General features: G+C 41.9%; 1 long non-coding RNA gene across 1 annotated transcript in view; it reads right to left on the bottom strand.

Moving 5' to 3' along the window:
* Positions 1 to 4,944, bottom strand: part of LOC115100322 — a 54,114-nt gene extending 49,170 nt beyond the window's left edge. Inside the window, exon 1 of the long non-coding RNA XR_003859034.1 lies at positions 4,830 to 4,944. This is a non-coding gene — a long non-coding RNA (uncharacterized LOC115100322). The remainder of the gene's footprint in view (positions 1 to 4,829) is intronic.
* Positions 4,945 to 12,603: the final 7,659 nt, after the last annotated feature.

The raw sequence follows: 12,603 nt of genomic DNA, 5'->3' as shown, positions 1-12,603 counted from the left end.
CGTGTGCGTGCCTAGGGGGTGGAGCCAAGCACGTCGGGTCGGCGGCATCTCCCTCGCGAAGGGAGAGCCGCGGCAGGAGCCAGGTTGGGCCTAAATGGCTGAAGGAGGCTTCCAGCGGCCCAGGCTGGCCCGGGACCATAACAACCATATATCCCCATTATAAAAAGTGCCCCTCTCCTCCACAGTTCCCCTCTTAAAGTTTGAACTATTAAGTCCTGCCCACACCCAATCTTTTTAAACACAGCCTTCCATGTTCCTGAGATCTAATGTAGCTGGGTTTAAAAAAGAATTGGACAAGTTCTTGGAGGAGATGTCCATTACCTGCTATTAATTAAGTTGACTTAGAAAATAGCCACTGCTATTGCTAGCATCAGAAGCATAGGGTAGACTTAGTTTTTGGGTACTTGCCAGGTTCTTATGGCCTGGATTGGCCACTGTTGGAAACAGGATGCAGGGCTTGATGGACCCTTGGTCTGACCCAGTATGGCACGTTCTTATTTTAGTTAACCAGTGTGGCTTAAGGTGGACCATCCAATAGAAAGTAGAGATGAGCGATATACACTAGTTGTATATAGCGCTAAAGAGTCCATGGATCCTTGTGGTGAATTAATTAAAAAAAAAAAAAAATGAAGCCTTGGATCAAGCAGTTTCACCTTTTATTCATAAATTCTTAAACAGAGGTTTTGGTCCCCCATAAAGCAGAGATGTATAATCCAGGATCCACAATTTATCTCAAAAGGAAACATAAAGAAGACACCAACCAGCAGATATTACTGCTTACATGTGCAAAGAATAATGTACAGTAAAGCATATAAATGAGGCAACAACATATGTTAAGAAACACGTGTATAAAAAAATATAAACGTGTAACACTTGTAAACTTGAATAAAAACATGTAAATTTGAAATTGTCAAACATTTGTATCGAGAGGGAGGAAGGAGGAAAGGGAGGAGGGGAAAAGGGGAGAAGGAAGGAGGGGAGGAAGGGGAAAAAAGGATATTTAACTCTGCATGTAACAAAAATAGGAACGTATAATCAATTAATTTGGTGCGAGGGGAAGGGAAGCAATATGTAATTACATCAACTCTGACAAAGAAGGTACAGAAAAATTGATACTTAAAAACGTCATATAAAGAGAATGCAAACAGCGGGGGAAGGTACTGAATCACTGAAGAGAAGAAATCTTTTTACAGGGACGGGAATATGGGGCAGGGGGTATAAGGGGGGGGGGGGAGAAAAGGGAGCAAACATACTAGACAAGGCAAGTCATGAGGGATACCTGCTGTGTCAAAGGTGCTTAACTCGCAAGTCTATGATCATATCCAGGTATTCTAAAAGAAAAGCACACAGGCAGGGTAAACTAAGGGGAAAAAGGAGACCAAGTAAAAACCATATAAAATGTAATGGAGAAGCAATACCTATCAGAGGAAAATGCCAGAGTTGAGAAAAGGACGCCTCGCGGAGGCTTGTCCAAAGGGTAAAAACAAAAACTTATTTTTACATAACTTGTAAATCTCTTGTAAATACTCATACATTTTTGCCTTCATACCCAGTTATCAATCTCTACAACTTGTTTCCTGTTGATACATTTTGATAGGTGTTCTCTGGGAAGCTCCTTGCTATCTTTAGTTAAATGTAAACAGAGATGATGTTCCCAACATATTTCGGTATATAAAAATGCTTAAATAAATAAAAAAAATAAAAAAGAGAAAAGAGAGAAACCCATTTTTGTAAAGGGGAAGGTGTGAATATGTAAAAGGTAAAAAATAGAAAAGAAAAAAAAAAGGGAAGAAAATAGAAGGTTGAAAATGGGAAGGTTCCGCAAGATGGTATCCGGATGTATGGAATCATCCCTTTCAGGTCTAACGAAATAGTGCTCACACAAGTTCCCAAACAGTTTCTAAGTTTAAATGGCTTACTGACCAAAAATATTCATAGAAAGAAACTCCAAAATTTGGAAGCAGCTGTGAAAAAAAAAAAAAGGCAGAGAATATTTATTATATATAGAACGGAACCACCAGGAGGAAGGCAGGGGAATGAAAGAAAAGTTGCCTGAAATGGTGGAATGAGGGCGTCTCTGCAGGGCCGTCCCAGCATCGGCATGCCTGCATTTAAATAAGGGGCGGGGAATGTCAGCCCATGCAAGATTCGGGAGCTCAGGACTGTAATGTATTGATAAAAAAAATGACCAGAGTAAGGACTATTGACTGCCAGAAATCAGGATAGTAATGAAAAACGAAAAGATAAAGATATAAGGAAGACAAGAAAAGGAAAAAGAGAATGTATGAATAAAAGGTGAAAATGCTTGATCCAAGGCTTCCTTTTCTTGATTAATTCACCTCAAAGATCCGTGAACTCTTTAGTGCTAGATCACCTCCATGACATTTTGCATGTTCAGCATTAAGCCTTTCACATATTAATCAGCTACTTTGCATGCATTTGCATGTAACACAATGTATTAATTTTGCATGTATTGTACTTGATTTGTTTCTGTCCAATATCACACACTAATTTCCAGTATCCCATGATAATGTGTTATCACAGCTTAGTAACTAGACCCCAGAGTTATTTGGATTGAAAAGCGATCCTTTTAGCCCTTTATCTATAACTCCTTTTCACCCAGACAGCATGCCCAAGTGGCTCTGGAAAACTCCTCCCAGTTTGAGGGCGTGAAGTGCATCTTCAGTATTTGCATTTAGGTTCGTAGAGGCCACCATAATCCTGGCAGCCATCGTTCCTTCCTTTCTGGGCAGGATTGCAACACCTCAATGGTGCCCTCAGGCCTGGGTTCAACTGATCTGAATCCAGATCTCCCACACTGCAGCACACAGTGCTGTGGCCTGAACCACCGAGCTGGCCCTCGCCCATCTTGTGATGGTCAGGCAGCCATCTCTATGCGCTAAGTAGGACAATATTGGTCATATGAGCTCTTCAGGTTACCCAGATCTCTGAGTATTGCATGAAGTCAGGAGAGGAGTAAATCTCACAGGGGCCTGAACTAAATATTCCCTTAGCTGACCCAAATGTCTTTTTATGTCACATGAGAAAATGCTGTGCGCAGAATGACAAGGCATTCAGTCATTTCTGGGTGGTCAGGGAGCTTGGTGTTTTGAAAAATGAATGAGATGTTAAATGGCAGATGACAGGGACCGCATGGTAAATGTTTTGCTCATGTAGAGAGCGTTCCTTCACTGGAAAGGTTTTTTTTTGTTTTTTTTTAAATCCATCAGCCTTTAAGGATTTCAGGCTTATGGTAAAGTGGTGATTTATTGGAGAGGATTTACAGTATCTTAAAACAGTACAGGACAATTGCATGGCATAGACTAGATTCTCCTGAGGATGACCTGGACGTAAATCACTTCCTTTTCAGCCTTCCCTCTCCTCTATTTCTTTTCCTTGTCTGAACCTGTGCACAGAAGAAAGTCTGAACTGAACGTAACTGTTGCTCCAAATAAGATGAGATACTTCAGTTTTGGTATTGTTTTACTTTAAATTCAGTTTCTTTCCATGTTATAAATGCACATGGGATTGAACAAAAGACAAGTAATGTAAGGCGCATCTAGTCTAATCTTACATGTACTACGGCTTAATTCTTACCTCCCCATTACTAGAGATGTGTAGACTTCTTTAAATGGTTCATAAAAGTTCTTTTTCCCTGAGAAAAATTACAAAGACTCATCAAATCGGTTGAACAAATCTCTTAAAAAAAAACCCAAACATTTTTTTGAATGGCAGTTTCCTCCTTCTCTGTGCTTCCAGCTTAATGAGAACTGGTCTCTACTGGGCTGTGGTACCATTCATAATTACCCTTTGTATTACCCCATGCCCCCCAGTCCACCTACTTAAAATGGCCTACTCCCTTCAGATGCACCTCTGGACCTTGTTCAGCTAGTAGATGTCACTGCTGGGCAATGACTGAGACACCCCCCTCCCATAGGCACCAGCTCTGTGGGTGCTTGAGCAATATTGTCTCCTGCACCCCCTGGGAATCAGAAGCTGACACAGGACTACAAGGGAAACAGGAAGAAAGTGCTTCTCTCTCCCTGCTTCTCTCTCCCACCTTCTCCTGCAGCCTATTGGCTGGCAGTGGAGCATCTGATCAATAAGAGATGAGAGATAATCAGCAGTGTAGGACTGACTGGATTTCTGAGGTATAATGGAGGGCTGCTAATAGAGGGTCGGGAAATGAAAAGACTGACAGAGGAGCTATGATGATGGGGTTAGGCTGAAGAGGTTAGGGCTTTTCAGCTTGGAGAAAAGATGGCTGAGGGGGGGGGGGATATGATAGAGGTGTTTAAAATCATGAAATATCAAAAATGGATAGATGTGAATCCGTTATTTACTCTTTCAGATAATAGAAGGACTAGGGGGTACTCCATGAAGTTAACAAGTAGCACATTTAAGACTAATTGGAGAAAATTATTTTTCACTCAACACACAATTTAGCTCTGGAATTTGTTGCCAGAGGATGTGGTTAGTGCAGTTAGTGTAGCTGGGTTTAAAAAAGGTTTGGATAAGTTCTTGGAGGAGAGGTCTGTTGACAGCTATTAATCAAGATCATGGGATCTACTTAATGTTTGGGTGCTTGTCAGGTTCTTATGGCCTGGATTGTCCTCTGTTGGAAACAGGATGCTGGGCTTGATGGACCCTTGGTCTGACCCAGCATGGCAATTTCTTATGTTCTTATGGCACAGAAGACAGGGACACTAATCAGAGAGATGGATAGGAACAGGGGAGAGAGGAGGTGGGAGAGAGGAGTAAAACAAGATGGAAATATTAGGGATAAGTGTCAGGAGAGAGGTGGGAGGAGCTGTTAAACTGTTACTTACAGGTAGAGATAAACTTTAGTTCTATTCTGTAATAATCTCCCTTTGTAGTTCTATTCCAGAAGCTTCGGGTCCTTCCGTCTCCTGAGAGCCAGAGTCAGCAGAGATGCTCCCTGCTTGCTACCCTCCTGTGAAATGCCACTGAGCCCAGGCAACTCTGCCTTTTATAAGCCTCCTGCTGTCATCCTGACATCATAAGAGGGTGGAAGAGACAACCTGAGGCTGATGTAGAGAGGGGAGGGGAGGTGGCAGAGGAGGATGGACTGAGTTCATTTTAGTAGCAATTCATCAAAATAATGAACTGAATAATCTCTAGTTCCCTGATCCTCTCTGTACAGTGGCTTTCTTTATACTCTCTCTGTTTGAACTCTTCCTCTCTTGTAATTCCATGTTTGCATAGCCCAGTCTCCCTACTCCCATCACAAAGCAGTGATGGAGTCACTGATTACAAAGCAGAAAGCTTATGTTAGCAGTACAGGAACTTTCTTATTACTACTGTGACAGTAAGTTTAAACGATTTATTAAACATTTTTTTGAAACATAAAGCAGAGAGATTACAAAATAAAAGAAGAGACAGGATTCAACATAATGGAGAGCAGCATATAAGAAATTCGAACACAATAGCACATTGCAATAGATATCTAATTGGCAGGACTCAAATTAAGCATACATTCCAAATAAATAAAGAATCCACATTTACTGTATTAGCAAGAATAATAGAGGGAGTGAGCATAAAGAACAGTACAAAGTACATTATAAGAGAATCCTGAGAGAAGAAGAGACTAAAACGAAAAGGTAGAGAGGGAGTAAGAGAGAGGAAAGATAAAGAGAGAAAGGTAAAGTGCAAGGGAAAGTGACTTGTGGATATGGCAGAGAAAGTTGGAATATGCAAGTAAGCTGCAGGTTATCAAGATAGAGAAGTGATATAATTTTCAAGCGGTCTCCATACTTGAGCCCAAGAAGCAAGCCGATTACACTTTATAGCCATGGCTTTTTCATACTTATAATACATACACACAGAATTCCACCACCAGGCTTGTGAAAGCAAATCACTACGCTTCCAGTTAGATAGTATTGTGTGAATAGCAATGGCAAACAAGAAATCCATTAATTTCCGATGAGGAAGAGACAGGGAAAACGTAGGATTGGAACCTCGAAGAAAAAACACAGTATACGTAAAGGAGTGGGAAATGGGGATGATGGAAGTGATCGTCGACCAAACTTGGAGCCAAAAAGTTCGTACATATGGGCAAAAAAAGAACATATGCTCAAAAGTCGCTTTGGGTGCTGAGCATGACCAGCATTGATGGGAGGTAAGTAAACCGGCCCTATGTAATCTCCAAGGTGTCCAAAAAGCTCTGTGCATGAGAAAAAAGGAGGATTGCGTCAAGCTGGAGGATAGTGTGATGCGAGTTGTTATGGTCCAAAGATATCGCCATGTAGGTTGACCAATATGGGCGTCAATTTCCTTAGACCATGTGGAGTATAGCCCATTTCGAAGAACATGAGCATCAGTAGTTACAAGAATTTTATATAGTTTCGATGCTAAATGCCTCTGAGGCCCATGCTCCTGGAAAACTTGCAATAGATAGGGGGATGTATTGAGTGGAGTGGAGGAGTATGAGGAAGCAGCTATAACATTTCGTAGTTGCAACCATGCAAAAAATTGAGAGGTTGGTAGGCCGTATTTTGCTCGCATTCGAGGAAACGTATGTATCGTAGCATCTTCCAAAATGGAGGCCAAGAACCAAATGCCTTTTGTCTGCCATAGCGGCCAGTTGAGAGGGTGTTTGTCAATGGTCAATCTAGAGTTACGCCATATGGGGGCCATGTTAGAATAGCTCCAAGAGCATATATGTTTGGGACGAATGGAGTCGAAAAGGGAGTATGCCTTGTGAAGTGAGCGTAAAATTGCATTAGATTCAAGTTGTTTGGATATTTTCATCCCTGGGAAACAAGTAAGTGGGAAAGGGAATACTAGTGAACATTCCAAATCTAGCCATCTAGGTCTTTCCCCTTGAGTAGCAGAGGGAGAGAAATGATGCTGAGCTTGTTGAAGCATGAAAGCTTGATGGTAGGCATAGAAGTTAGGGAAATTGACACCTCCCTCAGCCTTAACGAGCTTGAGTTTGTTTAAAGCAATTCTGGGGGTCTTATTCTTCCATAAGAAGGAAGATAGTATCCGGTCAATCTGCTTGTAAAAGGCATAGGAGAAGAAAATAGGAATCATTGATAATGCGTAAGTGATCTTAGGGGCAATCACCATTTTAATAGTGTCTAATCGTCCCCACCATGTGAGATGTAGGGGTGACCAGTGGATAGTGAGATCTTTAATCGCTTGGAGAATACGGGTTTCAGCATTAGAAATTGTTAATTGGGGCTCGGAGTAAAAGTAAATTCCCAAATATTTAATACAATGGGGGACTCTTTGTATAGTAGAATTAGTGAGATCTACCAAGGAACCTAATGTATTGAGGGGGAGGAGTTCAGTCTTGTGCCAGTTAATTTTATAACCAGAGAGAGCAGAGTATGAGGCAATTTGCTGGAGGAGGTGTGGAAGGGAGGAATCAGGATGAGACAGAAAAAGCAACACATCATCTGCATAAGCTGATAACTTATATTCTTCCGAACCAATTTTCACACCTGTAATTAACGAATTTTGTCGGATGGCAAGAAGAAGGGGTTCCAAAGCCAGGTTGAAGAGCAGAGGAGAGAGGGGACATCCTTGGCGAGTTCCTCTATGAAGAGAAAAAATTGGGGATCTGCGGTTATTGAGATATAAAAAAGCAGTGGGAGAAAAATAGAGGAGTTTAATCCATGAGATGAAATTGGGGCCAAAACCAAATTTATGTAAGGTGGAGAAAAGAAAAGACCACTCCACACGGTCGAAAGCTTTTTCAGCATCCAGAGAAACAGCTATGACCGGGGAGGGGGCAGAGGATACCGCTTCATGAATGTGAAAAAAAAGTCTAGTGTTATTTGTTATGAGCCTATTTTTAATGAAACCAGATTGGTCTGGGTGAATAATACTGGACATTATACGGGATAGTCGAGTTGCTAATATTTTAGTAAAAAGTTTGTAATCTGTATTCAGTAAAGATATGGGCCTGTAGTTGCCAACTTCCGTTGCATCTCTACCTGGCTTTGGAAGAACCACGATACACGCTGTGGAGAAAGAAGAGAAGAGTTCTGGTTGATCTGGGGCAATCAAATAATACTGTTGTAAATATGGAACTAATTCCTTGCTAAAAGTTTTATAAAAATCAGTAGTGAAGCCGTCCGGTCCGGGGGCTTTCCCTGCTGGGAGAGCATGAATCGCACATTCAATTTCCTGCGTAGTAATTGGAGACTCAAGGTCCTGAATTTGTTGCACTGATAACGAAGGGTGGGAGATTGTGGAAAAAAAGGAATGAAGATCTTCTTCCGAAAGATGAACTTCTTGCTGGTAAAGCTTTTCATAAAAGTCTCGGAATTCACGTAGAATATCCACATCTTGAGTAAGAACCTGATTTGAAGCAGATGTGAGATGAGTGATACGTTTTTTTTCTGCCTTCTTCTTTAAGTAAGAGGCCAGAAGATGTCCACATTTATTGTTTTCCACATAATAAGTAGCATTCGTGTGGAAAGTAGATAAACGAACAGATGCGCTGAGAAGCTGATTATATTGAAATTTTGCCTTTATTACAGCTGCTAGAGAGGTGCTGGTCGGCCGTTGAATGTGTTTGGATTCCAAAGAGGCAACAGAACTCTGAAGTTTAGCTAATTCTGCTTGTTTAGTTTTCCGCTGATGCGCTGAGTAGCTGATGATAATGCCCCTAATAGTGGCCTTGTAGGCCTCCCAGAGGGTTGAGATTGAGACGTCTGAAGTGTCATTAGTAGAAAAGTAATCCATAGTATGAGTACGAATGTGGTCTACAAAGGCTGAGTCTGCTAATAACGAAGAATTGAATCTCCATATTTTGTCCGTTATAATAGGTGATTGTAAAGTGCATCGAATAATAATGGCAGCATGATCCGAGACCAATATAGGGGCAATGTCAGCTGAGAGGATCTGCGGGATTAAGGAATGAGATGTTAAAAAGAAGTCAATGCGAGAGTAAGAGGAATGTGGAGCAGAGAAGAAAGTGTATTCCTTGTCCCCAGGATGAAGAAGACGCCAAGGATCTGATAATCCAAATGAAGACATGAGATGTTTGAGAGCTTTGCTTGATTTTGATATGGATAAGCGTGCCGTCGATTTCCGATCTATAAAGGGGTCTAGGACCTGATTAAAGTCCCCTCCAACGATAATCTGTGCAGAGTCAGTAGCCAGGAGATGCGAAAACACAGTGTGAAAAAAAACAGGATCATCTTGATTTGGAGCATATAAGTTGAGAATATTGTAAACTTCTTTATGTATAGAAATTTGAATGATATTCCATCTACCATCAAGATCCGCAGATTGCTGAAGAATCGTTGCATCTAGTCGTTTATTGATAAGTATAGCTGTTCCCCGTTTTTTATGAACTGCAGGACTGAATGAAATTTGACCCACCCAGTGCCGCTTCAGTTTAAGGGACTCAGCTGATGTCAACCGGGTCTCCTGCAGGAGAGCGATATCTGCGTGCAAGGAATTTAAATAAGTGAGAACTTTTTTCCTCTTGATGGGATGCGAAAATCCTTGGACATTGAGAGATACCACAGTAAATGAGGTAATGGCGGTAGTCATGAGCAAGTAGGAAGAGGAGCGATGTAAAAATAACCTGAAGTATGCCTTTGTAGGTTAGGAAGTAAGAGCAAACAAGAAGAGAGATAGATAAGTAAAGTTGACAGGGAGGAAGAAAGAAGAGGCTAGAAGGGGCTAGAAGAGGATTTAGAAAGAATATAGAAAAGAGTAGCAAAGAGAAAAGGAGAAGAGATGAGAGAGAGAGAAAAAAAAGGAAAAAAGGGAAGAAAAAAAAAGATGTCAAGTGTTGTTAGCACTATCCGTGCTATTCTAGAAAGTCCCTGCAGGGACTAGTGATGGGTTTCCAGGCGGACCACTGGCCTTCCAAACGATCCGCTCCGCTCATCTGAATATGCAAAAAGTGAAATCAATCAAGAAGGGGAAAGGAAGAAGCATAAATGTCAACTGTACCAGCGAATTTGACGGCCTTTCAGCTCTAACCAGAGCTATTGCAAAAGGAGTACCACTTTAGGGCTAAGAGTAGCCTTATATAGTATCAATTCAGGTATTCATATCTTGGTTATCTTCAAGGGATTGAAGGAAGACCTCCAGGTCATGAGGTTGTTGATATATCCTGGTGTGATTAAGGTGAGTAACCTTCATCTGCGCTGGATAGAGGAGCCCATATTTCGCACCTACGCGTTGAAGCCGTGATCGGAGGGCGAGAAAGGCTTTACGTCTCGTAGCAGTTTCTTTGGCTAAATCGGGAACAAAAAGCACATTATGGCCTTTATATTGAATAGGTGCCTGAGTCCTGGCAGCCGCCAGTATTTGAAGGACTTGTGGATGACGCAGCAATTTAAAAATAATGGGCCGCGGATATTTAGAGTTATGAAGAGGTTTAGCGGGCACTCTATGGGCCCTTTCAATTTCAGCAGGATACTGAAATGCGAGATGGAGGCTAGTGTTAAGCAGTTTAAGGATAAAGCCGCCGATATCGTTACCTTCTTCTCCTTCTGCAACACCGAGAATCCGTATGTTATTGCGGCGATTTCTGTTAGAGAGGTCTTCTAGAGAATTTTGTAGATGTGCCACATCTTTTGTAAGTTGGGGGACGGAAGTAGCTGTTAGTAACAAGGAGGAGACTTGAGTTTCCACATCGTCGAGACGGGAGCGAAACGTGTCAAGCTGGGTGGAAACCGCCTGCAATTCGCCTCGGATTGCGTTAGTGGCATCAATATTAATATTAATCAAGTCTTTGAGTTGTCGCAGCTCGATTAATACAACATCAGCGGACGCCATGACTTTCGCCGGCGGGGCCTTGCCTGGTGACGGAGGGTCAGCCTTCGATCTTTTTGTTCCGGCCGCCGCCGCAAAAGCTGCCTCTATTTTCCCGGTTTTGTTCGCTGCCATCGGGTGCAGTAACTATTTAGGAGCCGTAGGATCTGAAAATTAGCGCTGGAAAATATTTTGGAGTATAGTTTCCCCGGATTATTGGAAAGACTGGAGTGGAGACACTCGCTTAGGCGGCCATTTTGATCGCTGCGCTAGAGCGCCCCCACTACTGTGACAGTAAGACATTAAACAAAGAGAGGGAAGTTTAGATAACTATTCTTTTAAAATTGAAAACCTGCTGCTACTATTTTATTATATTCCACTCTTCAAAGTGGATTATATTCAGATACTGTGGGTATTTCCCTATCCGCAGAAGAGCCTACAATCTAAAGGGTCATTCATCAAAATGTGTTATGGTGGGCCCTAACGCCTGCGATATTTATCGCAACACGAATGCAAAGTATTGGAATTTATTCAAAGGGGAGGGATTGGGTAGGATCTATGAACATGAGGGGCATTATTGCGTTGTGTCATAGTGTGCACATTTTTAATACTGGAAGTAACTATACTTTTTTTTCCTGGTGTTAAGCTGTGCGATATGCTTGAAACGGAATTTGTGATGTTTATTGTGAATTCTGTTTTGGTCATTTTTGGGTGAGGAGGGGTGGGGTTGGGTCGGGTGGAGTGGTGCACATAATAGTCAACTATTTATACTACTAAAGGAGGGCAAGCTAGTAACTCGAGGTGAGGTTTTGCTGGTGGTCTAGGGTTTTGGGGCTAGTTTTACATGCACAGTGAGACATATAAACAACACAGTATATGTCAATGAAGATGTGATTTTGAGTGAGGAAAGTCACACAAAGATGAGATTTCTGCAATGTTCTCTTATCCTAGCTTGATGAACACTCTACCAGGCTACTATCAAGCTAGGTTGAGAGAACATTGTAGAAATCTTATCTTTGTGTGACTTTTCTCACTCTAAATCACACCGAATCTTCACTGATGAGTACTGTGCTGTTTGTACGTCTCACTGTGCATGTAAACCTGGCCCCAAAATCCTAGACCACCACTAAAACCTCACCTCCAGTTACTAGCTGGCCTTCCTATATTGATATAAATAGTTGATTACTGTGAGGGCCTCATAAAGAGTCTCTCTCTCACTCTCTTCTCTTACTCTCTTGTCTCTCTCTCTCTCTCTCTCAAGAATTAAAAAGGGTGGTCAGCCTGAAGGTCTATCAAGCCCATCATATTGTCTCCAAGACTGGATTTCTGCGCAGGCCTACTAGACCTATTCTCAGAATAGGGAGAGGGGTTAAACTCTCTGAACCCAAATATAAGTCAAAGTATGCCCATGCAGGCAAAGGAGAATTTAAAAAGTGCAGAGGGAGTAAAAAAAATAAGATGCAGAAGAGCATATTAGGAGAAAAAAAGAGAGTGCTTGAGAGAGAGTAGTGGGGATAAGCTGGGATCTGGCAAAAGAAAGACTGCTGGGACTTTGAGTGAGTCCCTAGCTTTGACCACACAAGTACTTCTCATGTCTGTATTACCTGCTCCTCTCTGGACATTTAAATGCAGGCTGCTCAGTCCGCCCACATCCACCGTGTTTTCTTTTTAACTTTTTTTTTGCTGGAGGTGCTGTGATTTGGGTTGAATTCAGGAGCCCCTAATCATTTTCAAAAGCTGACTCCTATGTCCCCAGTCATTCCAGAAATAGAGGATATGGCAGGGCTTCCCCAAACTGTCCTAGGACCCCACAGCCATTTTCTTTTTATTTAGCATTACCACAATGAATATGCA

Source organism: Rhinatrema bivittatum, chromosome 10 (genome assembly GCF_901001135.1).
Source record: "Rhinatrema bivittatum chromosome 10, aRhiBiv1.1, whole genome shotgun sequence".
Taxonomy (NCBI): domain Eukaryota; kingdom Metazoa; phylum Chordata; class Amphibia; order Gymnophiona; family Rhinatrematidae; genus Rhinatrema; species Rhinatrema bivittatum.
Note: the sequence above shows the minus strand (reverse complement) of the source record. Positions and strands in the feature narration are given on the sequence as shown.